Source organism: Ylistrum balloti, unplaced genomic scaffold (assembly GCF_031769215.1).
Source record: "Ylistrum balloti isolate Yb309-2 unplaced genomic scaffold, AGI_CSIRO_Ybal_v1 Utg370706, whole genome shotgun sequence".
NCBI classification, from domain to species: Eukaryota; Metazoa; Mollusca; class Bivalvia; order Pectinida; family Pectinidae; genus Ylistrum; species Ylistrum balloti.
In genome coordinates this window covers 726,555-751,683 of record NW_026782423.1, presented here as the reverse complement: position 1 = coordinate 751,683, position 25,129 = coordinate 726,555, and the positions used below count along the sequence as shown (strand labels likewise).

Genomic DNA, 25,129 nt, shown 5'->3' with positions numbered 1-25,129 from the left:
ACGTCAACATATTCTGGTCTGTCTTACCTTGCTGTACCAGTGAATAAGGTTTTCGGAAATGTAGTCTTTGAAATACTGTAGTACATTTTTGTTTATCATATGCTTTGGGATCAGTCAGGGATCTATAATAGATTATACTATATTAGACATTCCTGGTTAAGCTATTAATACTCGAAGCATAGAATGAAAAAGATTCCCCTTTTTAAATTCGAAATGGTTTGTAAAGAATTAGGTTATACTTTTTATAACTGGAGTTTAGCCACTGACCAGCAAAGTCTCACTGACCCCATTTTGTGTAACTAAGCTAATTACATACTGTTTTTGAATAATAAAAGTAAATTTTCTAACTGAAGACAAAAACACAGCACGATGGATAAAATCACTATTATCATTGATCTAGTCCAAATCAATCAAACAACGGGAAACATCTATAATGCTCGGTACGGGCGTTTCGTTTTCTGAAAAGGCTATTCAAGTTTCGAACAAGGTTGGGGTACATTGTGGATGGGTAATTCTAACTGACACGCTCTCTTACTGTCACTTAATCATATCTACTTGACAAAAATATTCGCTTTTTCTCCCCTATTTTTTTGGATGAAAAAAAAATCCATCTAATTAATTTCCGGGGTTCTACAGAGTCTGTCTTCAACGTATAATTACCGTCAGAAGAGCTATGAAAAATGTCAATACACCCGGCAAAATACATTTCCAAGTCAGATCTGTATCAGGAAATTCTGTGATCATGAAATGTTTTTTTCTACGCTTCTTAGAAAATGTAATATAACTTTATGTCTGATATTTGAATGAAAATAAAAAAAAAAATTTTTTTCGTCTTTAAGGCACGAAAATGTAAAATTTCAAATTCCAAAACAAGATGACAATGACAAGACTTGAATACATCATCAGTTTTGTCATCTGATTGATGAAATGACAGGAAATAAAGAAACTTCAATATCATAAATAGTGGACGATCAAACACGAAGGATCTGGGGGACTACTCACAGCTTGATTGGCTTTAGGCCTAGATCCCTGAAGTGACATATGGGATTCTGATATATTGATATTTTTCTTTAATAGAGTGTAAAAGTCACCTCTAATATGCAGCACAAATTACAATTCCTGTGACACTGTACGCTGAAGGAGAAGAACGACAAAAGATCATCCCCGTGCTACAGAGACCAATCATGCATTTAATCAAATCATAAACATGTTTATTAAATGTTCAGTGGTAATGTAACAAGAAGCTGCTTACTCATGCAGAAACGTTTTTTAACATGTTCAATATCTTGATTGGTTAGAGAGTACCAACTTCCTGTACTGGTACATGAGAAGAACAGAAGTAATATTTAGAGAGTATAATGTTGCACTTAATTGTGATAAATTATAAACCGGTAAATCTCATATACTCTGTTAATTTTGCTTTTATTTCAAATGTAAATTTTTTGTGAAATCGAGGGCCTCTTTCTGATAATAACACATCTAATGGCAGAAATGATTCACCTGAATTATTTTGTGGTGATTAAGAATATCATTTTAACCAGGTCTGAAAGGTGACCACATCAGTTGGTTTTATGAACGCTGATATGTCATATGAAATTTCCTTAGTTGTCACAGATATTTAAATTGTTCTGTCAAATTCCTTGTATACTATTACATAATATCATAAATAACGGTGTCATCATTGTGTCCTCAATGTCTTCATTGTACCTTATAATATTGTATATTAACTCAATCTCATTTTGAGGTGGATTCAATTTTGATTCACTTAACTGCAGTATACAGTGCTTGCTTATACATATTGTAGGAAAATAAGAAGCCTGAAAGATGAAGGTTTAAGGTATGTTTTTCTTGTCCTCTGGTTTTTTACTACAACCCCACTATAACCTCTGATTATGATAAGGTTAGGATGCCTAATAACAACCTATAATATCTCCTTTACTCTGGCTTCAGCTGCTGTCAGCCCTCCATTCTATTGTCACATCCAGTAATTATCGTATTATACCTGTCATACAACTGACTTAACCCACTCCATCATCACAAACTATAAAAACAATGATTCACAACCTTCAACCAGATCTACTCCATTACTACCGTAGCACTTTTTTGTATTCACACATGAAATGTCCTGTGAATGTATACTTCCTTTTCAATAGATCATAGAATATGGGTTAAGTATTGATTATATATTATCTTACCCTTATGATTAACTACAATAGACTATGTAATATACAGGTTGTGTTTAATCTTTGTATTATATAGTAAGGAAACCTTATATGCCTTTTTTGTTTTGTAGAGAAATTGATATGTGAAATTGATTTCATTGATTTAAGTATTCAAATGAAAGCCTTTTCTGGGTCAAGTTTACTATTCATTAAATGTTTATTTATAAAAAAAAATTCTGAAAATTCAACAGGAGCTAATTTGTTAAGTTGTTCATATGTAGTCATATTTTATCTAGTTACAACAGAACCATGATAACTTTTAATGTCCAGAAATCAACAAAAGTACAGAATATTAAATTACAACTGTTTTGATTTATCACAGCAAATTTTATCGGAACTACACACCATTGTCAGTCGAAAGTTCTGGCACATGAGATATTCTCCTCCTAATTTACCAAGAATATTCCTACACCCCTTGAAAACCCCTATCACATACATTATATACATTCAGAAAGAGTATGTAAATAATATCTTCATTACAACAGACAATATGTATTATAGCAGAAGCCAAAAAACCCCAGGAAAATTGTCAGAAGTCGGACTTTTTATACACACCCCACAGGCTAACAAATTTACTAGAAAAACTGACAAAAGATTTCTAGATATTGATAGTGTGCCTGGTCAACATCACACTAACATACATTCACTCATTAGTAAATTACCTCCCTTTGTTGCTGTTCCCCTCTGCCTCATTAGGGACAGTAACAAATTAAGTACCCTAATGATATTGACTCTTGGTGTTTGCAGCACAGCCCTTTTTGTTAGGTTTTGTTCAATCTATTATTCATAAGAATGACCAGGGCACAAATAATGAATTGTTCATTAATCTGTTGGGAATACAAACACAATTACTCTATGAGAATTCCATCAAATGTCCAAGCATTTGGGACAAGGTACCACTTTCCTTTTTCATCTCGTTCAATGATATCATTCGAACATCACCAATTCAAAGTTTTGATCTGTGATATCTCCTATTCAAATTATGGATGCCACAGATTATTTTTGAAAGATTTTAAAAAGGGATTTTCTGATTTCTAAATAGGATTCCCCAGTCCAAATTGTATTACTTTTTGACCTCAAGCAATTTTTTTAAACAAAATTTGATAGGACATAAACTGAACAGTTTGTTTAAATCTCCTTCCAACCATAAAAATTCTCAAAAGCATTAGACAAATGAGGACATCAAAATATAAACACTCCAGGTAACAAAATTTAAAACTTCTTTCAACGAACAGGCAATTAAAATTTCCAGTGTGTCATCAAATGTTAATAGCAAAATGTGTTTTCTATAAGGTATCCTGGTATCTAGTTGCTATAGAAACTAGCAGATTATTTTGACTGAGTGAAATAGACCCACACCACTGAGCTCAGGGCACCTCGGTTACAGATGTCTGAACATACACTATTTACACAAAAATGCAGATTGATGTGCATAATAGGAATGCCATTTGTGGAAAATTGTGAGAAATTTGAATCTTTTGATCTAATTTTTTTTTCAAATATTGACAAACAAGATGTTGCTTTTAAACATCAATCATTTTTATTACCAGCATTTAATAAACATCTCTATCTCAGGACACTCAAACTACTACACAGCATATTTGTAACGACAGTCTATACGAAAGGATAACCACCAGGTACTTCTTTTAAATGATGAGTAATACACACAAACTGTAAAATATACATCTGCTCTGAAGCAGATGAAATCTATTAAAATATATGTATAGCCCTGTCCTGGGTGACACAACATATCAAAATATTCTTTATGGATGTAACATAAAACAATATTTTTATGGACTAAACTTTTCAGTCTTTCATATAGCCTCTGTCCAGCATGTATACCCCAAGATTCACACTTAATTCTTCACTGTATTCATCCATACATTGTTAAGAAATATCAAAAGTTTAAGTTTAAAAATAATTTTTATGCCTCTGAAAAATAGTATTTTGGAGATGAAGATCTTAACGGCACGCAGGTTCTTTATTTTCATGAATTCTTTTTATATCAAGTTCTGACCATGAAAGAACAATATTGCACTAATTTTATTCTGTTAAAAGATTCTAAAAAAGTTGCAGTAGTTTACCAACAATTGAAATGATAAGTAAAGTGTGATGATGAATTCATCTGTGATAATGGATTCCCTGCATTATGTTTTTGATGTACTTTTAGACTATAATTTATGTTTAACTGGCCTACATAACAGTATATTGCATAAAGACAGAAATTTAAGTCAGCAACCCAGACATGAATCATCGTTTTAATTTCTTTTTTAAATCATTTTACACTTTGACTGACTCCATGTTAAATAAATGTATTGGATTAGGTACCATTATTTAAGTAGATGTCTATTTTTATCTTGTTCTATCTTACTATAAATTCAAAATTACAACATATTAGGGACAAGGTGTAACTTATTTAAGAAAAAAAACATCATTCAAATATTTATTATATATTCTTAAAATGCAGGGCACACCATTGTGTTGTACAATACAGTGTACATCAAAGAGAGGGGATTAAGCTTTCTAACACATTCTTTTTTACACAAGATACATATTCGGAGAAGAATACAAAATCCTATGACTCATGGTTAAAGCAAAAAGCTAAATTTACATAAAACATTAAAACTACTAAAAATATATCAAAGCTTTTAACTCCTCAAATTTCTGTAGACCATGATGCTTCACAACTGATATAAATATGTAAATTTGTTTCATATGAAAATCAATAAATATTAAAAAATGCCTCACTCTGGATAAAGATATGAAGCGACTTGCATATTTGATCACCACTCATATAGCAGGTTTAAATATCAGGTATGGTAAGCATTCAAACAACTCAGAGGTTCAAAAGGAAAAAAAAAGAAAACACTTCACAAATTTAAACCATGTACTTTCTATAGTGTAGAACATGTGAGACATGAAAATATGAGAAAAGACAGTAAATTTTAAATAAAAACTGCACAAATTTTGTAGACAGACCTATTAAAATTTTGTGGCTGCCAAATGGCATCTTCGATCAGATCAAAGTACCTGAATTCTAGACCTGTATGGCTGGGTAGGTATGGGCATGACTGTACATCTGCATTGAGCAAACAGCCTGTCACTAAAATAACAAAAAACATTGATATTTGCACAAGCTGGTCCTTAAATAATGTTGGCGGCTTCATGTTCACTGACATCTAAAACACCTGCTCCATGACAACACATCTCACAGGTATACTGATTTTACTCTGCAGTGTAAATTATGTAAATTTATTTCAGTTTGTGCAAAAAAGAAAATGGAGAACAGCCTTGAAATCCGAGCTTACTCATAAATAAAATCTTGAATAAATAACAAAGAAAATGTTTTGTATGATCATTTCATAAGGACTTCCTCAAACATTGAAACTCAGTTTATTAATCTTGTCATGTTCCTACAGTGTAATACCCCCTGGTAACAGTAAAATTTTTCTTAATGTAACAGCTAGTAAAAAAAACCTAAGTGATATTAATTTGTATGACCCTTGTTTCAAAGAGGGGAGGTAACTGCAAGAAATGTGCCTGTAATTTACCAAATTCAAGCCAATAGCTATAACTAAAAGGTTGAAAGTCTGTTAAGGTGACTTAAAAAACAAACTGCTTATTTCTCCAACAAAGATTTTGAAATTTGATACTGTCACTTAAATGCATCCACATACGAGTCAAGAGGGGTGAGGTTACCACCAGGGGCAGATAACTACAGAAGCCCTTATCAACAGAGGTGTTGACACACATTCCAGTCGCCAGGTTGTATCACATTCAGATTCCTGGTGGAGTTATCAAATTTCAGCACAAGATAGGAAAACTGTCTTAAGTCATCAGGAGGTGTTCACTTTTCCCGTAAATCAACAGTTTTAGCTGTAAAGGTTTTTTACCCTCCTCATCAAAATAATACTTATCAGCCCCATTTAGCACGGATTTTCTCTGATAGTGTTTGAACAGACAGAACTAGCATATTGCAATTTGATATATCAAATAGGTTTACATAATTTTTAACAGACTAATTTCAAGATGTTCACCAAGACATATGATCAAACTGAAAATTTTCAAAGAAACCGCTTTGTAAAGTACTAAAACACACGAAAAAATTACTTTCCTTATTTTCATATTCACACATCAAATCTTCTTAAGCAAGTAATCTGTGCATACCACACACAGGTGTGATAATGACCTTGACTTGACCTTATTCACATGGAGGCCTACGGTAGATTATGTCTACAAACAATTCATACCTGTAAGTTGACCAATACTTTCAGTGAGGGGTTGGTTTATGGTCAAATAAAGCTTGAGTTAATATTGATATCTGATAAAAGTGCCCAAATTAGCCATCATAAATAGACATTATACAAAGTCAGACAGTCCCCTAGTCTTATTGGTACACATAAACAATGTGTTTGTTTGTCATTCAAAGTCAAGGCACGTATTGTCAGAAAGATAATTGAGATTATAACTAAGTTTCAAATCTGCATGAATTCAATTTACACCTTTAACTCAGTCAGTAGGAATTAAGCAAGTACAACACACATGTTATATAAAATATACATGTTCCCAGTTGATGCTGACCAGCTCGAAATGTTATTACCTTACACACAAACAAAGGCCATCTAAAGGGAGAATCAGTTACAATTCTATGCTGTAGTTTGATAATGATATTAATTTGTAGAAATAATTTAACTATTAAAATCCCACAGGTTTCACACTTGTGAAAAACATCAAGTTTTCCGTTCTATAAGAAATGTAAGTTTTATTTATCAAGATTTATCAAGAGACACTGTATTTATAGAAACAATTTCCAAGCATGCAGAGAAGTAACGATACTGTGGACCAAAATAAATAATCGGTAGGCTATTTAAGCTTCATTTACTTTCAATGATGTGTTAAACTTATTTTAAGAGGAAGCTGCTATACTGATAGGATGGAAAGAAGACATTGCCTTGTACTATTCTGTAACAAGGGAGTGTCAACCAGCTGCCATCCAAACCCATCACAGAACAGTCTAAAGTGTTTAGTACACTACTCAGGACACTCTCATACATCATAGTCAGAACCAGGGATCCAAATATGCTATATATAATATACTTATACACAAGCACTCTGTTGAAACCAGGACTGCATCCAAAAAAAAATATTCTTCAAAAAGTGAAATGAAATAATATTTTCTGATAAATTTTCTATTAAAAACCATATTTACTTTATAATATTAAAGGTAAAATTAATTTTGAAACTAATATGGAATATAAAAAGAATCTATAGTCATACATAGGAGAGCTATTCAAATCCACTAGATATTCTAAAGTTACTTGGTAGTCAGAACACAACCATCTCTTGTACCTTTGCCAAACTCAGGTGTGATTTAGAATAAAATGTGAGGTTATAGGTCACGACACTTGACCTAACAAGTGTTCTTAAACAAGTTGTTATCTTCTCCTATCTAAACATTTAGAATGTTTGCTGATTTTTTTGTGTAACAAGCAGAAGCCATCACATTAATAGCATGATTCCTGGCCATGTTGGTTTGGTGGTGGATGGAGGGCTTGTCTGAGACTGCAAGCAAGTTGTCTACATCAGTATATGTATAACATAAGAGTACTCACACGGCTTACAAATGGTTCTATAATAGGTCCTATTATTTTCATGGTTCAGAGAAATTGTTTAATATCTTATCATGCAATTTCTCTGTTGTTTCTGTACGGAGGTGCATTATTTTAAGCACCAACCACTTGCACTAAGGGTAATTGTATTATCTACTTACAGACATTTCAATAACCAATTTCCATTCATCTTTCTAGAAGTAGCGTCTGTTTTACATTGTATGAATGAATCACAAGTTGCAGTTCACTGACAGATGAATACCAGCTTCTATTTACATTTGTTTACCAGAACAATGCTGGCGTAAAAACCTAATTATTACCAGATTCATTGACTTAATACTTGACAATTATAAGGAATAAGTCAGTTTATCCAGGTATATTATCTTGAATTCAAAAACAGATTTTCTTCTATCCCAGACTGCAGCAAATACTTAACAAACAAGACTGCATGTTAGGTGTAGGATATAAGGTAACATGTACTATTATGAACTTAAAACTTTCATTACAAGGTCTTAAACTGACTTTTCAGGTACAAACATTTATATTTTCTTTCATTAATGAAATATTATTACAATTTAAATAGAACTATCCAAAACAATTCATGCATCAAATACAGCATTTATCTGCAATATATTGGGTGAGTTTACATAAGGTATACAAGAAGGAAGATATTTAATATTTTTGTAACACTAGTGGCCCATGGGATTAATATGGAACATGATTATCATAATTACCCTTTTTATCTGGAACCATGAAGTGATATAGAGATTTAACACTTACACTGTGACCAAAAGTAGGGGGATGGGCTTATCAGAGGACAACAAACATCACAATGTCCGTGTTATAGCAGTATGACAGATATGGGCGGGCATATTCACTAGTCATGAACTCAAACATAGGGGTGCAGACAAGGAGCTCCTTTCTAACTTGCACATTCACTATATCCTTCACTCAATCCTACACTTTTGTTGAACTTAACCAAAGAACAATCCTGACTCTGAAACGGTATTAATGATACTTTGTGCAGTGAACCATGAAAGGGATATATTGAAAATGTATTTTATATATAGTTCAGGTGAAAAAAACACCATAAAATATTGTTAATGAGTTTAGTGACCTGCACATTCTCAAGAGTACTCCAGAGTTATGATAAAATACACAAGCTGCGTTATCAGTAAATTAACACGCTTTTACCAATATCAATTTGGATGCTGCCAACATCCCTACAGGATATCACAACAAAAGCTGGATATATCAAAAAACATAAAAACTGATATCAAGACAATGACATGTGGGGCCCCTGTGTGACGAGACCTCGTCTCCACACATTTGTACCAGACCAAATGAGGCGAGACTTTGTCAACCAACTACCAACACCTGGAAATCACACAAGCATTAATAATGCATTTGTATTTTATTTTTCTCTCTGTATGGTCTGATTGAACTTTAAATTGACAGGAACATGTTACTACACACCATTTTTGATCTTTATCTCAATGATGAAGTATTTTTTGATACAATTTAAACCTGCATTATAATTGTAGCAAACAATAAACAAGCTTTGTAAATAATCAGTGTAACTGCTGGTTGTATGATATATCAAGTTAGTGTTTGTATCATGTTGCATTATTGAGATTCAACATAAATTGTTCAATGGGTTGAAAAACTATCTGTGTAAGGCCACCAAAGACTTTTTTGTATATACAATATTGTAGAAGGTAAGATGAACATTTTTTAACGCAAGTCCCTGTCCTCAGTATTTAAAACTATCACCAGTGGTTATAACTACTAGCTATATAAGGACACTCCCTATTTCATTAATTTCAAACAAGAAACACTTGTCAGATACACAGAAACTGTGTCAGTACTACATGTTTTCATACAAGATACATCTGACTATAGCTAGAAAGGGTACAGTTACATTACATCATATGGCTCATCCTACATACCTATATAATACAAGGTATATATATATATATATATACACAGGATCTCTACGTGTACCTACTTCCTTCTCAAACATAATTAACTGCCTGTGCAGTGCTAAAGACAACACTACAACATTGAAATGATAACTTACCTGTCTTGGTGCTTAAATACGTGTTATTCCTAGTTACAGGTAAACTTTAAATGACAGAATCCCAGCGTTAGAACCCTTCCTGGTAAAAAATACCTGTGATGGCACACCCAGTTTAACACAAACATCAATAAATTTGAGCCAAGTATACACTTACACACGGCTGGCCTCCTGCGTGTGGATGGTTTATCAGTATAGTCAGTGTGAGAACGGAGACCCTGTGAGTAAGTGTACTAGATGTCGGTGTAAAACGAAAGCAGAAAAAAGTCAGTAGTGTTGTAAACTGTCAGGCAGTAGTTCTCTTATGACAGTTTTGTAGCTTCAGTACTGTTGTGTACAGAATAGTATGCTCGTCCCACCATAGTGGAGAGTGGTGACTCTCATTCCATACAATTTGCAAGGCGGTATAGTTCAGGGAGCAGAAACAGGATGGTGTGTTTAATCACTATAATTACAGACATGTCCCTTCGTATGACTATTATGTTCTATTAATTCTGACAGCCACATGGCATTTATATGTATATAAGTATTTCACAACATATCTCTAAAAGTATGGGATTTAAGCCTACAGTATTATCATTATAACTCCCTGGTAATCAAGTAAACTGTGCATGTCCTTTAATACATGTTACTGACCTATAAGGAGGCATTGATGTTAGACAACCTTATGTTACCATGAAGACAGATGACTCTATGAAATTTAATGGTCCATTTCTAAAGGTTATAAAACCATGCAAAACTAAGAAAAGTATTCTGTTATTTCCATTTCAAAGCAACTTGCATACTACTCCATCCAACCTAGTCTTAACACTGCTTGCAAATTCAAGTCTGTGAGAGACTTAAATGATATCCTGAAAATGGAAAGCAGGTGAAGGAGCCCCCTCCTGGCACCAAAGGCTTGGCTATACAGTACCACTGGGAATGAAGACTGGCAGTGACAACAGTATGATGCAAGTGCTACGGAAGCTGATTGTATGATAAAACGGCTACATAGCTAGAAGTCATTTGCAGCTATACTCAAGTAATTGGTGTGATTTTTACAGGAAACAAACAGCTCTTTACAGACAAGCATCACAGACTTGATCCTTAAGTGTGTCTGTAGGGAAAAGTTAGTTTGTTAAACTTAAAACACTTCCCCTGTAATGGCCACTGTAAACATCATTTCTTATACTTAAATAAGAACTACAATATTTTTCATATCCATTTATATCTGTACAATTGACCTTTCAATACAATAAATGTGATTAAAAGAACATTTTCTTTATAGCAATTCTAAAAGTGAAGTCTGTGATGAAAATTGAGCCTTAATGTCATATTGAGGCAGTATTTTTATACTATTGCACACCAACAATACAGAATAGTGGTGTGCAGCCTACAGGTCTGGGGGTATCCAGACACCACAACAATACAGAATTGTGGTGTGCAGCCTACAGGTCTAGGGGTATCTAGACACACCAACAATACAGAATAATGGTGTTCAGCCTGGTGTTGCCTTCTACTCTCAACAGTACAAATTCCGGTCAAAAATATAATTTTTCAAACTATTTGAGGCAAAATCATGTATACTGCAAGCCAAAAATGGCACAAATTTGTTTTGCAAACAAAAAATTATTCTGTTGGCATTTCAGTGTAATAGGGTTTACTTCCCCAGCAATTACAGAGAGTGATATTTGATTCGATCATGAAAACAGGCTAAGGAACAATAAGTCATTATTTTAAAAAAACATTGAGACAGGACATTCAGTGACCCCATAAGGCCAATAAGGACTTATCTATGGTGTCCATTTTAGATATCATATGTCGGTCAGACTGGAGTGTACATGTGCCTGTGTCCCTGTACTGTATGTGTCCAACAGACCTATGTATATGTAGATATCCATCAGATGTTATCTTTATAGTGTTGACAAATACTATCAGAGGTATTAATTACAACAGGAGCCCCAATAGTTCTGTGTGTATACATGTAGTCCACTTGTGTGAGGTCTGAAGACTCACAAGCTTGGATTTTAAGGATGTATTAACTCAGACACCAACAATTTTTGAAAATCTAACTTTGATATGGTGCTGACTTTTTTGAGAAGTGAGACGGCAGATATTTGTTTAAAAGCGAGAAAAAATTTGTAACTGCACTTGCTTCTTTCACTGTTACCAGCATCAGAATTACACGTTATAAGAAAAATGCGCTTTTGCTTATTTTTCTTCATTTTTTCATGGATAACAAATCAGTTTTGATTATTTTCGAGGTGGGCTTTGTATCCAGAATATTTTTTTTCATTGAATGCAACAGGATGATACTGGGATACTTAGCCAAAAACAATCACAAAATGCTAATTTTTTAATTTGATTTGACAGTCTTATTTTCAAGACTTCATGACCTGAAAGAAAAATGTTTGAGAAAAGTTTTCGTAATAAAAAAAGAAGGAGATGCTAATCGAAAAACAGGCAGAAATATCTACATTTAGATCCTATACAGCTGAAGAAAAACGATCCTCCAAGTCAGCATTCAGGCATTTTTCAGGTTAATTTGTTGAATTTTTTCCAATTAAGACTTCCAGAATTAAACTCAAGAGAAGTACAATAGCAGTAGGAAAGTCTTAAAATTGTTGATGCTAGAAGCTGAATCATCACTGTCATGAAATGTAGTCTACAGGAAAAAATTCTACAGACACTCCAGTTTTGGCAAGAAAAGCACATTTCCTTGGTATCATAGTACATCAAAACACACAAATCTATGATATTATATTTTCCTTTATCTTATATTGGATATGTTTCTGGTCAAACAAAAGTTTCATACATCCTAAATTACAGTTTCATAAATTAAAAAAATGCATGTTTTTGTTGATATATCAGAAAAGTCACCAATAAACAATGATCTTTTTTAACCCATAAATGGTAACAATATGTTTTGCCCTTCTGAAGTACACCCTGTGATGATAACCACACTCTATATCACAGTCTAACCCTGCACTGCACAGCAGGGGTCAAGTTCATTTACTTATGAATGTTATGAATTATAGATGGCGAACAGCCAACATTTGTGATGAGATAGTAAAAGAAGTCAAGAGAAAGAAGTTTATATTTACACCGGCTGTCAGGTATAGTAAATAAAATCTATTTATACTTAACAGTAAGTCCAGACTGGTGTCTTCAAGATATGGAACGTATAGATAGTCTAAAGACACAAGATAAGACTTCCATTCACTTACTACACAAAATAATACTGACTGGTTATTCTTTCTTGATTTTAACCATTTAGCTTGTTGGTTAGAACGTCCTGTTGGTGTACAAGGGCCCTCGATGTTCACTTTGTCTCCACTAACTCTTACAAAATTTGATGTGATTATATTTCTCATCCAAATTCAAAGTAAAGCATTTATGCATATGAAAACTTGATAAAACCTTGCAGAGAGTTTTACAAAGTGTGTTTAGAATGTGAAAGCTACTAGTCACACATCAAAATGTGATTAAAAATGATGATTAAAGACACTACAATTTTAATTTTTCTAATTCTTTTTAATTGAAAAACAAACAACATATATCTGAATTACCATGGTAAGCTAATTACTTTGATAAGGTATTTACTTGTTTACACCATATAAACAAAGTGCGATATTAACGAACAGTAGTTGTTAAGTGAGTGTCACAGTTCTTTTGTCTTACAGATGGTGACTGAGGCAGCAGAGTTCAGGTACTCAGTGGCAATGTACTGCACCTTACTTCAGCTTTGCACTTTTTGTGTTTGACAAAAACAAAATCAGATCTACATGATGACCAAGAATGTAAGTGTGGTGACCATGCAGAAAAGAATACCTGGTCTAGATCTGTACTGTAGGCAAGACAAGCTGACAAGCTCAGGAATCCCTCATCAGCAAACTAACTTGAAATTCGACATTAAAACCAATACACCCATGTTTTATGTACATTTTAGTACAGAATGAACTTAGCATGTTTTGTTATGGTACATTCTGTGTACTGTCTGTACCTTAATCCAGATCTCCCAGTGGTCCAATCCAGTATCCTAGTATTGTGGTCACTTTACTATCCACTTATGGTCAGTAATTACCTATATGGGATGTTCACAGCTTTGTAGTAAGCCAGTGAGATCACCAGTCAGTGATATAATGGTATTGCACCAGACAAACTGACCCTACAATGACCTAGATTGGCCAGACTCACTAACATCATGGCTAGACACATAAGTATCCCACTGACCACAGGTGATGTGACTGACCATCAGATGTAAATGATACCATAACATGGTAACTTACTCCATTTTACATACAGCATTGTATAATGAATATTGAACATGTACTAACAGTAAGAAGACACATATCTGCATTCCAACAAGCAATATTAACTAATTTGTAAACAACACTAAAATGACCTTCAAAATTTCTGGTTCACTGGTAAGAGCATATGTACTATAAGCTATGTAAAGTGATGGTCATAAATTTGTATCTATTTGTTGTACACACATCTGGACATCCTATCTATGTAAATCAGACTAATCATTGGTAAGAATCCTACCCTAGGGCCAGTACTGTTCTTTAACACACGACCGGCCATCAACACCATTACAGATCATTACTGCCTCTACACACCTCTGGGCTGTCATCCCTGTCTCCCTATTACAGGTAGTAGTTGACATATGACCAGTGGTCATCTATTAACTGTACAGGTGAGAAAGTGTGACAGTGGTCAGTTGAGGTCAGATATACAGTACACAATGAAATTTACCAACATAATTGTTATATAAAAGCAACAGAGGAAGGAATACAAAATGGTTGTGTGGTGCTGAGGAAGAAAATCTACCAGTTCACAAGGAGACATTGATGGACTGTTTATAGCCAACCTGTGTGCCTATAAATAAGAGCTTCCCAACATTTATTGTATATAAAAAAATCTGAGTGTCCTTCCTTAACTGATCAAATGCAACTGTTAGTTTAATAAATCATTGCCTAAAATTATCTCAATGATTGTTTTTTTTTGTTTTGTAAAAGTTCCCTGTTGCAATACAATTCAAATTGAAATACCTCTTTTTAATAAAAGCCAGATGCATCCATTGTCCATCCCACTGCTACCAAAGTAATTAATTTACAACCACTTCCTCAACCTCCAGTAGAAATTCTGCTACTCCACCTCTTCATCCTACTAATATTTTCAGGACCACTCCCTCAACCTCCAGTAGAAATTCTGCTACCCCACCTCTTCACCCTACTACTATTTTGATGACCACTATCTCAACTTCCTGTAAAAATCCTGCTACACCACCTTCTTACACTGCTAATCTTTTTATGGTTTCTTTCTCGATCCCCTTGTAATCTTTTACAACCACTTCTTTAACCTCCTGTAGAAATCCTTTTACCCTAACTCTTTACCATTCTAATCTATTCACAACCACATCCTTGACCTCCTGTTTAAATCTTGATACCCTACATCTCACTCCACTAATCTGTTCACAACCACATTCTCAACCTACTGTTGAAATCTTGATACCCTACCTCTCACTCTACTAATTTGTTCACAACCATATCCTCAACCTACTGTTCAAATCTTGATACCCTACCTCTCACTCTACTAATTTGTTCACAACCATATCCTCAACCTACTGTTCAAATCTTGATACCCTACCTCTCACTCTACTAATTTGTTCACAACCATATCCTCAACCTACTGTTCAAATCTTGATACCCTACCTCTCACTCTACTAATTTGTTCACAACCATATCCTCAACCTACTGTTCAAATCTTGATACCCTACCTCTCACTCCACTAATCTGTTCACAACCATATCCTCAACCTACTGTTCAAATCTTGATACCCTACCTCTCACTCTACTAATTTGTTCACAACCATATCCTCAACCTACTGTTCAAATCTTGATACCCTACCTCTCACTCTACTAATTTGTTCACAACCATATCCTCAACCTACTGTTCAAATCTTGATACCCTACCTCTCACTCCACTAATCTGTTCACAACCATATCCTCAACCTACTGTTCAAATCTCACCTCTCACTCTACACAACCATATCCTCATACTGTTCAAATCTTGATACCACCTCTCATCCTAATTTGTTCACAACCATATCTGTTCAAATCTTGATACCCTACCTCTCACTCTAATTTGTTCACAACCACTAATCTGTTCACATATCAACCTACTGTTCCTCAACCTACTGTTCAAATCTTACTGTTCAAATCTTGACCCTACCTCTCACTCTACTAATTTGTTCACAACCATATCCTCAACCTACTGTTCAAATCTTGATACCCTACCTCTCACTCTACTAATTTGTTCACAACCATATCCTCAACCTACTGTTCAAATCTTGATACCCTACCTCTCACTCTACTAATTTGTTCACAACCATATCCTCAACCTACTGTTCAAATCTTGATACCCTACCTCTCACTCTACTAATTTGTTCACAACCATATCCTCAACCTACTGTTCAAATCTTGATACCCTACCTCTCACTCTACTAATTTGTTCACAACCATATCCTCAACCTACTGTTCAAATCTTGATACCCTATCTCTCACTCTACTCATCTTTTTAGGACCAGTTCTTCCACCACCTCTCCATTCCCTCCCCTTCCTTGATCTTTCTTCAAAATTCTTCATAAGAATATACAAGTATAACCTCCTCCCCCTTGCCCTCACACTAACCCCTCCCCATAAGACTAAAAGACTACCCACCCTTTCCTTTATTTACTGCAGACAGCCATCTCAGCCAGTTAAATGTTCTGTGAAATGAGATGCAACAGAATACAATAATTTCTGCCCCACCATGATTTCCTGCTGCGATGTGCAATGATATGTGAAGCTTCAATATTTACTCTGTGGGACAGACACGGTGGGACATGCTCTTTAATTTGAACAGAACAGTGTAGGGTACCGTGGCATTGCAAATATATTCAATAATGGGGAGGGGGCAATGAAAATTTAATTTCACTCCGAGCTTCCTGGTGTTTACGTTTTAATAATGCCTTTGAATGATTCTGCAGCCCAATGGCCAGAACAATCGATTTTCAAGAAGGAAAACATTCAAAACAAGTATCCAATAATTTCAGTGTTATATTTAATCACAAACTACCGTCAAAATGTAAGAATTAAAGCAGACACTTTCATTTTGAAAATATTCTGTGTGTATATTTTGTTTCAAACAATGAATTTTATTTTTATATCACTTATACCATACATTTTAAAGAAAGTGGACAATTACACCATATCTAACTCAACAGACAAATTGCTACAATGTATTCTACTGGTGCCAAGGTACCATAACCCACTGGAGTCACAGTACAAAACATACTGGTGCCACAGTTCATAACTCACTGGTAGCACAGTCCATAACCCACTGGTGTCACAGTACATAACCCACTGGTGCCACAGTACAAAACCCACTGGTGGCACAGTACATAACTCACTGGTTCCACAGTACATAACCCACTGGTGGCACAGTCCATAACCCACTGGTGCCACAGTACATAACCCATTATACATAACCCACTGGTGCCACAGTACAAAACCCATTGGTGCCACAATATATAACCCACTGGTATCACAGTACATGACCCTCTGGTGCCACAGTATATAACCCACTGGTGACACAGTACATAACCCACTGGTGGCACAGTCCATAACCCACTGGTGCCACAGTACATAACCCATTATACATAACCCACTGGTGCCACAGTACAAAACCCATTGGTGCCACAATATATAACCCACTGGTATCACAGTACATGACCCTCTGGTGCCACAGTATATAACCCACTGGTGACACAGTACATAACCCACTGGTGCCACAGTACATAACCCACTGGTGTCACAGTACATAACCCACTGGTGCCACAGTACAAAACCCACTGGTGGCACAGTACATAACTCACTGGTTCCACAGTACATAACCCACTGGTGGCACAGTCCATAACCCACTGGTGCCACAGTACATAACCCATTATACATAACCCACTGGTGCCACAGTACAAAACCCATTGGTGCCACAATATATAACCCACTGGTATCACAGTACATGACCCTCTGGTGCCACAGTATATAACCCACTGGTTCCACAGTACATAACCCACTGGTGGCACAGTCCATAACCCACTGGTGCCACAGTACATAACCCATTATACATAACCCACTGGTGCCACAGTACAAAACCCATTGGTGCCACAATATATAACCCACTGGTATCACAGTACATGACCCTCTGGTGCCACAGTATATAACCCACTGGTGACACAGTACATAACCCACTGGTGCCACAGTACATACCCCACTGGTATCACAGTACATAACCCTCTGGTGCCACAGTATATAACCCACTGGTGCCACAGTACATAACCCACTGGTATCACAGTACATAACCCTCTGGTGCCACAGTACATAACCCATTGGTGCCACAGTATATAACCCACTGGTATCACAGTACATAACCATCTAGTGCCACAGTACATAACCTACTGGTACCACGATACATTACCTAGCACTGCCACATTACGTATTCTATTGGTACCAAGGTTTCAATGTTATTGCCATTATACAACTTACAGACAGGAACAATATACAATCTTATTCTGACACCCATGATTATATTGACACAAACTCAAGTGCAGTTTCAAGGTATCGTAAACAGCATATTTAAACTGTACTTGTCTAATTTCAACATATCTATTTGCATAAACCTATTAAAGAAACAGATGTGTTTAAACACACATGTATAACAAATCATAGCAGACCCCAGTGGCCTCATTATATGTGACAATGATTTGGTTTGGTTTAAACCAATAGCTTCTCAATAAAGTCAGTAAATAGTCTGTAATATGTTTTCTTTCATGGGGAGATAACCTATGTAGAAATACACGTTGCTTTTTTAAATCAAAATTTTGTCAAATGTATGTCCATAGCTGTGTTTTTTCTGTCCTCTTTGTTACATGATTTGATACAGGAAGCCCCAATTGACAGGATTTCCAAAATTGTCAAGTACTTGGTAATTATCAGCATGTAACTTTGTAAATATGTGATGTACATCACAATCGCAAGACAACTACATAAACAAGAATGGCCATTTTGTATTAATTGTCAAAAAGCATATAGTCTACTGTATAATATTACTATGGAAGTTTCCATATACTTTCAACTTTCTATCTGTTCTTTGCAAAAATACTTTCTAAACATTTAATCACTGTTCAAAAATAACTCTCCATCTATTGCTGAAAACAAATTTACTTCTTTGACACTTGATATGATTGTAAAAGATGTAAGCATTTTCTGATGCAATATGAATTAACATTGAACAGCCCCACCTGTCAGGGTGCAATTTAATCAGCACAGGTTTGGCCATGTTTCATCTCCTATCTTACCCACACAGCTAACAGGTGACACATTATATGTGACTCATACCTGTCCTTGCAGACCTATAAAATATTATACCTCAGTTTCATAAATCAACAGAAACAAGTTAAGATACCTTGACCTGTAATCTTTGACTGTACACCATGAATAAAACTTGTATATCATGTATAAATTTATATTGTTATTGTTTACTGTTTACATCTATTATATGTAGTAAATATCCAACATTGATGATAGCCTTATATCATCATAAACAATACTTCTATATCATGTAAGCATAAATTTATATTGTTATTGTTTACTGTTTACATCTATTATATGTAGTAAATATCCAACATTGATGAAAGCCTTATATCATCATAAATAATACTTCTATATCATGTAAGCATAAATTTATATTGTTATTGTTTACTGTTTACATCTATTATATGTAGTAAATATCCAACATTGATGATAGCCTTATATCATCATAAATAATACTTCTATATCATGTAAGCATAAATTTATATTGTTATTGTTTACTGTTTACATCTATTATATGTAGTAAATATCCAACATTGATGATAGCCTTATATCATCATAAACAATACTTCTATATCATGTAAGCATAAATTTATATTGTTATTGTTTATTGTTTACATCTATTATATGTAGTAAATATCCAACATTGATGAGAGCCTTATATCATCATAAAAATACTGATATATTTTGTTTACATAAAGTAATACTATTATTGTTTACCCTTATTTCTGATCTGATATGAAGTAAATATGGAATATTGATGATAGCCTTATAACACAATTTCAAAGAGAATATTTGTTTTCTTTAGTTCTGCAAGACTGAGCAAATAAATACCAATATATGGCAATGTCTGAGCTTTAACAGAAGTAGTCTTTTTGAGAATGAAAGAAACCTAAAAAAAGTCTTAATCTTTTTCATTGTATATATTAATGGATACTTTTTTAAAAGGAACTCAGATTTGAAGCTTTATGCTATATTTGCCCTCATTAAAATAATCGTTTTAGATTGTCAATGATATTGTTGTTGATTGATGTAATGAATAAGCATGAACAGGTAGAATTATCAAAAAACAAAAGCTTTTTGTCGATGAAAATCTGTAACATGTAAGTATGTGTTGTTGACTGTACAAATCATCCTAAAAGACTACACTAATACAATTATCTCGGCATTAAGAGTACAAAGGGCTAGAATAATTCACTTCCGCAGTGGTAACGCACTCACCTTTCACCTAGCTGACCGGGCTTCGATTCCCGGAACGTGAAAAGGTAAGGGGTCACCTACCCGACCACGTTAGTTTTTCCTGGGTACTCTGGTTTCCTCCCACAAGACCCCTCACATGCTTACATCCGCGTCAACAAGAGTGATTAGTATAAGTTGACATAACTTGTTTCGCAATTGTTGTAAAATAAATAAAGTTTATATTTTTTTGTTTTTTTTTTAATTCACTTGTTTGTGGAATTCCTTTCTCATGAGAACCTAAGTGACGAATCAATACCCTGAGACAACCGATGACTAAAGCATACAATTATTTGTTTTTTTTTACTAAGTGTGTCTTTTTCAATCTATAATCATTTACAAATATGGAATAAACATCAAGCCGACCAGGAAATTATTGGTCCTGTAGCCTTTTGCCTTCGTGCAGTCAACCTGATAAATCAATTTTGCAATGTCTATAAATTGCAGGGAGAATCATAAAACTGCAATATGTTATACAACAAGAACAAACATCTCATCCCGGTTACAAAGTAAAAGTTGTGCCGAGGTAAACAAAGTCTGATAGGATAAGAATAAAAAAACTTATCAGTTATACAATTGCAAATAAGAAATTTAAAAATCCTTTGGAATACATAACAATGTTTATCATAATGTAAAATATCTTGTTTTCCCTGAATTGTTAACCATTACATCACTTTAAGCTCACAATGCCACGGAGTTGTCTATCTGCAAGCTTCCATTTGTATTATTAAAGATCCTAACCACAGCAGTAGTATAGAACCTGTAGGCATTCAAAGTTATATTGTGAAATCAATTCCATAACAATTCGTCTGCAAGAATGAAAAAAAAACCATGATTGGGTTTTAAGAATCGGTGACTTAATGGTATGCTTGATAAGTTTGTATTGATTTTGTCAGTAAAAATACAATATATGCAGCACTTTTTGAAAAATAAATTCATATCTAAACTGTTTCTATACAGTCCACATTCTGCAATGGATAATATCATAACCAAATATCAAAGCAAAATGGTGATAAGACATCAGGAAGTTTAAAACCTACAACAATCCAAACTTGATTTTAAATCATGGGACTTAGTCTGTATTCCTTGATTGCAGAAGGCTGTAATAGTGGACATAAAACCTGTTAAACAAGTGTACAGGGTTTGGAGACAGATATAACGTGTAAAAGAGGTCAGATATCTTTATACAAAGTCATATAATCTGTGTTTCATTGATTAATCAGACATTATGCAAACAGATGTGACATGATAGTACAGACACTTTCAGCAGTACACCATTAATCAGTCTCCTTTACAACTCTTGAATCAATAAATGGAAACCATGTTATCCCTCAAACGCTTTGATGAAGCTGTGTGATTTGTACAGACTTGAGAGAGTTCAAGACTTCTCCAGGACTTTCTGACATAAAATACAAGTACTTTTCAAAGACCACAGACAGTGGTCAAAATATTCTCATACTGTTGTGATTAATGTTTTTTCTTAAAAATTTCAGCACTAATAGGACATTTTCATGAGACAGTCATGCTAAAATTCAAGGACTTTTTTTTATATTTCCTTTGAATCATGTGATACAAACTTTCCATTTTAAAATTATTCTGATATTCCAAAAAATCTTTTCAGATGTGATTTAATAACAATGTAGAGTGTTACCTACATATCTGTGTAAAAATTTCCTTTTCCACATTCAAAAATCACCACCATTTAGACTCTATGAAACTGTACATAATTAAAAAAAAAAAACAGAAAGGAAAAATTTAAACGTGGGTTGTAATATCTATCTTGCCATAGTACATAAAATGAACATGAATTTCTCCCAGTCTGCATCATGCCTATGACCTTCTGATAAAACCCTAGCCCATTACACACTACAGAATGTTGTGTCATTCTCTTTCCAATATAACCTTTATGTTTGAATAATTGAATATGCCTGGCAGTAAATTATCACTACATATCAGAAAAAAAAAGTGGAAGAATATATTCTAACTTGTGTAACAGTTTGTACAGGACGGTTATAATTGTGAAAGGTCTCAGTATCTCTATCACTGTGATAATCACAACAACACTGATACATTAAAGGTAATAATCAGTTACATTGAGTCAAATGTGCCCCACCCACTAATAAACTTCTACAGAAGGCCACAATATGTACACAATAGCAAATATCTTAAACGACTACAATAATAGATGTGACCTGTTCCATAAAAACACTGTCAACTCACAAAGACTATCAAATAACAAATGGAATACCATTTTTGTAGAAAACTGACACAGAAGACACTTTGCGGATAATTATCAGAAGTTTTAATAAAGTTCAGGCCTACCTAGTGAACAGAAATCTTTGTTTATACCCTTAACAATAGGGAAACCGCAACCATGTCATTTTTTACCTTGTCAGTCAAGTATACCATCAGGAATAGAGCCTATCACCTCACACCCCAACCTGCCTTGTGGTAGACCATAATCTATTGAAAATACCCATTGAACTTTCAAATTTTTAAAATCTCTGTATACTTAACTGAGAATCTTCACATCTACTAAACCTAATATTGACATCTGATATTTCCATGCAATTCAAAATAACTTTATATCTATCATGTTTAAGGAGTTACCTCCCTTGTTTTCTTAACACTATTGTTAAACATAGCAATTATGAGCATTGAACACGATAATATTTTTGAAATTTTTAAAGGAAATACCAAATGGTATGCTTTTCTTATATTTTACATGTCAACTGCAAAGAATTACATCGCCACACTGTCATTTTACCAACCACATATCTAATGAAGGTTTGTTGTAGATATTTTAAATAATGGTAAACATTTTTTAAATATTTGCTTTACAACAGACATAACAATTCAATACACAACTTCTTCAACACTAAGTCTGTGCTATTCTACACATAGAACTTGATCATATGTCTTTTGTATTACCACAAACTTTGGAATTTTATCCATCGTAAACAATTGTACAATGAGCTCCACAATTGTATTATCTAAACTCCACAACAAGAGAGCAGGGAAGTATCAATGACAGGGTGTACATAAAAACAGAAAGAAAACAAATGACACCAGATTCCTTTCTAACTAAATAAGTGCCCCATAAGACATACTCTTTATCTATATTATGTTTATTTATCTTGACCATGCAATACTGTAGATATCTTTTATAAAAACTTCTTTACAGAAACAAGGAATAATTAACTAAAGGTCGACTTGGCTTAAATAGTAAAATATACAGACATACAGTGTTATTATTTCTCACACAGAATTAGTTGAAATTGTCTCATCAAGACACGGAATATGTTTAATATACATATAGAAATCTCTTTACAGTTATACAGTTAATTAATGGTGGATTTGGCTTAAATAGTAAGATATACAGACATACAGTGTTATTATTTCTGACACAAATTTTTGTGAAATTTTCTCATCAAGGCGTGGAATATGCCCAACGTATGTAGCAGTACTACATTACACTCAAATTTGTACTGTTGCCATCATAACCTCAGACCTACTCAATCATATATAAAGCATATTTAATTAATAGAAAATCTGCAACACACTGAATTAACAGCTTTCATGCTGAGTACATCCATCACCTATATGTACAAGTGTACAGAGTTCTATTTCATTTCCAATTCCCTTCCAGTGCTGTAAAATTAATCCACAGCAGGTATTCCTCTTATTACCAAAAATGGTTTTATGACTAAATACATAAAAGTGAATTTGAAAAACATAAACTGTTTTCAGTGTTACAAACATGATAAAATTTAAGTTATATTCTTCTCCATCAGTGAATGTTTTAAATAGTTTTTCATCTAAATTCTAACTTCTTTATTTATATTCAACATTTGTGCAATGTATGGCACTGAGACAGAACAGCATATCTTCACCCCTCCCATACTCTTCAAAATAAAAAAAGGTTATGATCTAGATATAAAAAAAATCAATGAAAGAAAATAAATTCCAGAAAGTAAACAAACATTTTATCCCTGATCATATTCTAAAGACAGCAAAGAGGCAGATCTGTATCTATTGTTGCCAAGAGCAACAGAATCTGAAAATTACAATCGATAATAAAATCAATAGTGATTATATTATTTTCCTACATATACCACATTTAACATAAACTAATTTATCTGCAAATTAAATGATTATATGTCTCTTTTATTTTTAACTTTCTGGTTTTCAAATTATCTTATGGAATAATACCACTGATTTTAAGATTTTTTTTCTACTGGTGTTATACAAGGTAACTTGCTCTCACCATCACTTTCATACTGTTTATGACATATTTTTCGTACCCATATTACCTCTCTACTCCTGTGTCTGAAGTGAACTACACAGCGTATGACTGCAATATGATGAAGCACATCTAAATAAGTGATTTTTATGCAAGATTAACTAAGACTAGTCTTTAAATAGAAAGGACGTATATGACTCACAATGTTAAGTTTTGTATGTCAGTCTAGACTGAATAAATGTTTTCGTATGTAAAAGCTTCACTAAGTTCCATAAACACCGAAATTAGAAAAATTAGTATCACCTTTCAAGTGTAAAGTGATAAGTCATCATTAATCACATTCTGTCCCAA

The 25,129-nt window shown here is 33.9% G+C and overlaps 1 protein-coding gene across 8 annotated transcripts in view; it reads right to left on the bottom strand.

Annotated features, from left to right (window-relative positions):
* LOC132557635 (band 4.1-like protein 3) overlaps nucleotides 1–25,129 on the bottom strand; it is a 127,768-nt gene that overhangs the window by 66,315 nt on the left and 36,324 nt on the right. The window contains exon 1 of one of the 8 annotated variants that reach the window (XM_060222152.1): nucleotides 10,066–10,125. The exons of 6 other annotated variants lie outside the window; for them this stretch is intronic. The gene's annotated coding sequence lies outside the window, so the exon portion shown is untranslated. Of the gene's footprint in view, nucleotides 1–9,911; nucleotides 10,038–10,065; nucleotides 10,126–25,129 lie in introns of those variants that run through there. One more of the 8 variants, XM_060222150.1, reaches the window with a different exon arrangement.